This window comes from Pundamilia nyererei, unplaced genomic scaffold (assembly GCF_000239375.1).
Source record: "Pundamilia nyererei isolate P.nyererei 1_Seehausen unplaced genomic scaffold, PunNye1.0 scaffold00189, whole genome shotgun sequence".
Classification (NCBI taxonomy): Eukaryota; Metazoa; Chordata; class Actinopteri; order Cichliformes; family Cichlidae; genus Pundamilia; species Pundamilia nyererei.
In genome coordinates this window covers 422,141-427,950 of record NW_005187590.1, presented here as the reverse complement: position 1 = coordinate 427,950, position 5,810 = coordinate 422,141, and positions in this window count along the sequence as shown.

Below are 5,810 nucleotides of genomic sequence, written 5' to 3'. Positions count from 1 at the left end.
ACACTTCAAGCTGTAAGCTAATGATAGTTATATAAGAGCAGATGCATGCTGGTGCAATAAGCTGGATGCATGATCTGATTAGTCGACTAATCGCAAAAATAATCGGTGACTAGTCGACTATCAAAATAATCATTTGTGGCAGCCCTAAAAGGTGGCAAACACTTCAAATCAAATCATAATTTATTTCTATAGCACATAATAATACAACAAAGTTGACCAAAGTGCTTCACAGTCGGTCAGAGCAATAGCAAAAGACAGTTCGAATAAAAAACAGTTAAAAGGAGGGCAGGAAACAATATGGGTAAACAACATAACTAGCCACAAAATAACAAAATAGTTTGAATCAAAAGTCAGACTAAATAAGTTTTAAGATGCAATTTAAAAGACTGGATGGACTCGGAGAAGGGAATATAAGGAGGGAGATTATTCCTGAGTCTGGGTGCTACGATAGCAAAGGCCCGATCACCTCTGGACTTCAGACGAGACCTCGGTTGCGTCAGGAGCATTTGATTGGAAGATCTAAGTTCTCTATTAGGGATATACAAATGGAGGAGTTCGCATGGATAGCTGGGAGCCAAATTGTTTAGAATTTTAAAGGTAAGCAAGAGAAGTTTGAAATTGATACGATATTCAACAGGGAGCCAATGTAAGTTGGCTAAAAATGGTGTGATGTGAGCACAATTTCTAGTACCTTGAGGCACACCACAGTAATAGGGGCAGAGGCCGAGGAGTGCTGCCCCATGGCTACGGAAAACGATCTCTCCGAGAGATAAGATTTGAACCAAGATAAAACTATGCCTTTAAGACCAACCACATGTTCCAGTCTTTGAGATGGGAATGTTGTGGTTGACCGTATCAAAGGCAGCAGTCACATCAAGTAAACCCTAAGTAACGTTGTCTCAGTACTATGGTGAGGTTTAAAGCCAGACTGAGATTTTTCATTGATACCGTTAGTATCAAGGAAGGTCTGAAGTTGTTTTAGAACCACTTTTTCCAGAATTTTGGATATAAGAGGGAGTTTGGAGATCGGTCTGTAATTAGTTAGAACACTTTTCACATCACTGTAGCTAATTCGTACACTTTGAGTTCCTTACAGAGAACTCTGCTCCTTATACAACAAGATTGATGGTACCATTAGATTTTTTTCAGTTAATGTAGGACTTAGATAATTTTGTTTTAAATTTTGTGGAGTGTCCCCACTCTTTTGGAAGCACGATTATAAAAGTCAAAAACATATTCACATTAAAGTGTGTTTTTAATAAGAGTTGTTAAAAAAAAAACTATCACACAAATCTCTCTCTGTTTCCTTTACATGTAGGTCAGGTTACCATAGTAACAACACACCTGTACCTCAGCATATGAAGCGATGCACCAGATTTACAAAGGAAATATGATCACTGACTTCTGAAAATGTTACACTGATGTCAAAATCATACTCACAGTTTGAGTTTTTATGTTTAACTTGAAAATATTTCACTGATTACACAACACATAAAAAACAAACCTTATGATGCTTCAGAGATGTGATTTTACCTTCAGTACTACCTTGATAACAGACTAGATAACACCAAACATACAATGCCTTCTGCTCCTATCAGTGCAGCGACACAAGCAAGTTATACACATGCCATTATTAGCAATACAGCTTGACAGCAATGATTCAGAGCTCATAAGATCTAATCTTTTGGTATTTTATTGAAAAAAAAAAGCCTTTTATGTAGTAGTGAACGTTAATACTGTTCATCACTAATGACAAGTTTCATACTTGTCACACTCATGGAAGACCAAAGAACACCTTCTACCCGTCGGCTGTCAGAACTCTCAGTGCACAAGAACACTGACGCTACTTTGATCCTAGGTAATCTGAGTGTGTACGTGCGTATGTGTGAGTGAGTGTCTTGTGCAATATCCTGGCAGGTGTGCAATTATCAACCTACCCAATAGTTCCACTAGCCTTAGTGACGAAGGCCCTTCCACCCTTACTTATTATATTATAATGCCCTTGTATCCACCCCTACAATGTTTCTTTTAACTTATACATTGTGTATATAGTGTGTTTTTTTAATATTGTTGTTTTTAAACTTATCACTTTCTTGCACCTATGCGGTCTTGCTAGCTAATTTTGCTGTGCAGGCAACTGTACAATGACATTAAATGAAGTTCTAAGTTCTAAATATTGATCTCATCATTAATCATATTCTTCCACACAGTTTTGTCTCAGCATCTCCAAACATCTTCACATGTGAGTTTTGTGCCTAATCATGATAGTAATGCATTAGTAAATGCATTTGCTTAAAAATTAACAAGCAAACTCCACTACCACAGTGTCCTACCTTGACTTTGTATCTTCACCAAAAATAAATGTTTCAAGTAGGTGCTTAATAGCTATGTAGAAAATGTAACATACATCAGATCTTGTAACAAACTCATGACCCAGGATATGGTGTGTTATTTAAATAGTCTAAAATCAACTAAAAATAAGTTCTAAGATAAAAGGTTTTATCTGAAAAGTAGACAAAAACTGTGACATTGACTTAAGTCAAAGAAGGACTCAAATGTAGGGTTCCAAACCACAGTGCATTTATGTACAGTGAATGAAACATATTTTAGAAAGGTCATTGCAGTTGTGAAGGTCCAGTCTCCCCAAGACTTCAACAAAGTCAAAACAAACAACCAGTTCTCTCCCAAAATCCTCATTCGAGTCTGCTGCACCACTGTGAAGTAATCTCCAAATAAACCTGAGCACAGGGACAGGCAGGTCAAAAATACTCTTCACAATAAGTACTAAAACACAACAAAAGTTGGCACCATGATTCACTAACTGTTTTCATGCAACGATGCAGTGAAGACTGACTGCCTACTGCTTCCTTATAAAGCAGGTCATGAGGTCATCATGAGCAGGTGTGTGAAAAAACTGTGAAATTGGAGAGAGTAGACAGAGAACACAAAAACACACAGGAAATGGCAAGTCGCACAGCAAGCACCAAGGGACCCTGACAAAAGTTGAACCATTAAAAACAAAGTCTTCTAAAAACTTACAAACATCTGTCATGTGGAATAAAAATGAAACAAAACAACTGATTTACTCAAAAATGTGCATTTTGAATCTATAATATAGAAATGATGCTGGGGGAGTACAAGAGTACAAAATTACAATGCAAGATCACCACCCACACAAAATGCCATAGGGGTTTGGTATGGCGTTATTTTTGTGCCACTAATATGAGCGCATGTAAAAAAAAATTGCAGGTGCAAGTGTTGCATTTTGAGGAGACATTTATTTTAAGCGAAGAAAAGCTCAATTTGAGCGAACAAAATTCATTGCTGCGTCCAAATATGTATTTCAGTGTTTACTATATTCCACACACACACACACACACACACACGAACACAATAGCAGCCCCTCTCGCTCAGTTTTTGCATTTGCGCTTGCTCACAATGTGTTGCTCGTGCTCTCAACATTTCTGCCCGTGCACGCTCAAAACTCTTTCGAATTTCGAAAAAACATCGGTGCAAATTCAGTCTGCATCATGATGTCTGGTGTTTTCGTGTTTGTTGGTTTGTTTTTATTTTGTTTTATTTTGCGAGTTGGTTATTAGATGCTGCTCCAGTACCTTGAGGCACCAGAAAATCCCCCGCCACCCCGCCCTCTTCTCTCTGCGCCGCAAGCAGCAGGCGCCCTTACTCCCAGCAAATGGGCGATAGAAAACCGATCGGTGCCTATGCCATTCCCAATATGCGCTGGCTGACGTCGAGGCAGCATGAGTACTAGCATTTTTATTTTTTTTGCCGATGCCCGTGATGCCGCCCCGGGTAACTGCCCGTGTCGCCCGTATCTAAAACCGCTACTGGTGCCAAGCAGCATTTATGAAAACCAGTGGTAATGTCTTGTGTATCCACCAGGGGGTGCAGTGCTAATGGAAGTTCATTCACTTACAGCTTTCTACACATACCTATGCATGCTTTGCATTGATCACGGTGTCTATAAATATAACAACAGCGGTTGTGCACACTGAAAAGGCAAGATACATCAGAAAAAAGTGATGCTTTCATTTTATGTTTATTGCTGAGTAATGTTTCTGAACATGAAAGCATGGCACTGCGATGGTTTTTCATTCAAAAATGAAAATCTAAATTTAAATGCAAATTGATTGTTGGTTGGTCCTGTCAGAAAAGAATGTATTTTAGACGTGATACAAAACAGCAAGTCAGAGATGATAGCAACAACAGTGTATATGCTTTTGCATTCTGCCATAATTAAATAATGTGCGGAAAATACACTACAAGTCAAAAGTTAGGACACGCCTTCTCATTTAATGGTTTTTCTTTACTTTCATCACTAAAGGCTGGCTAGCAGCCTTCATTTTCACTAAAGGCATCAAAACTATGAATAAACACATATGGAATCGTGTAGTAAAGAAAAATGTGTGAAATAACTCAAAACATGTCTTATATTTTAGATTCCTTGGTCTTCTTTTGATGAGCTTCATGAGGTAGTCACCTGAAGTGGGTTTTCCAACAGTCTTGAAGGAGCTCCTGAACACTTGTTGATGCTTTTGCCTTTACTCTGCGGTCCATTTTGTCCCAAACCATCTTGATTGGGTTTAGGTCAGGTGACTAATTGCTGTGCTAGAATTGGCACAGCACTTCCATCACTCTCCGTCTTGGTCAAGTAGCCCTTATACAGTCAACATATATCCTGTTGAAAAATAAATGACGGTCCAATATTTTTTTTTTTATAAAGAGTTGTACAAAGAGTCTTATTTTGACTTTTAATTTTGTTAGGCCTGATTTGTCAGTTCTATGCTTAGCTGAGACTAGGAGAGTTTAACTGAACAGCACCATTATATCCTGCAAATAAATAAACACAATGCATCAGTTATTTATTCTGGACCATAAAGCTGGAAGTTGGGTGTGACATACTGTTTTCATATCTAAACATCAAAACAGAAACATACCCAAAGATACTGTTAGGTTCCATTCAAAGATAGGTTCCATTTTGGCAAATAAATGAGTAAAGGTCATGCTCAGGACTAGTGCTTGACTTTCTGTGAGAAATGGAAGGTAAACAGTAGTCTTCACTGTCAAAATGATGAGGTCAGCTGGTCTTTTTCCTATTTTTTTCTTCTCTCTTTTTTTTTAAAATCTCATCTGTTCTCCCCACTTTCACACTTTCAGTCATGTGGTATTCAGACTCGTGACTAAAAAACTTCCTTCATCAATAAATGAAGGATACAATAAAGAGTAGGAGTTGGCCTTTAGGAAAGTTAATTTTCAAAGTCAGGTGATATTTTTTAGGCATGTCTTTCATTCACTCTACTTATGTGTCTCCTGGGTTTTGACCAACAAATTAGTTTATTGTACTTTGAAATCTCCCATGACTGTCTTTTCGTCACCTGACAGACATCATTGTTTTCCTTGTAATCTTATTGCCTCTGACAACAATGCATCTATCCATGTCATACTTTTTATAAAGTGAAAGCAAAATGTGAATATTTTATCTTTTCATGTTTCATCATAGATAATTTAACAGTGTTTCTGATGATTACATAAAGACTTTGAAGATCGTACTTTAAGAGGTACAAAAAAAAATGAATAAATGAGTATATCTGACATGTTTAAACCAACACAAAGTGACAAAAATAGCAGTTCCTCTAGAGTCCACTTCAGACAGAGTCTTAAGTGTGAAGTCAGTTCCCATTGACAGAAACATTAAGATACCAAAATGAACATAGATTAGAACATAAAACATAGATTAATATGGGTGTATTCACAGCTGCCAGTCTGTACAGTGCCTTAAAGTCCACTTC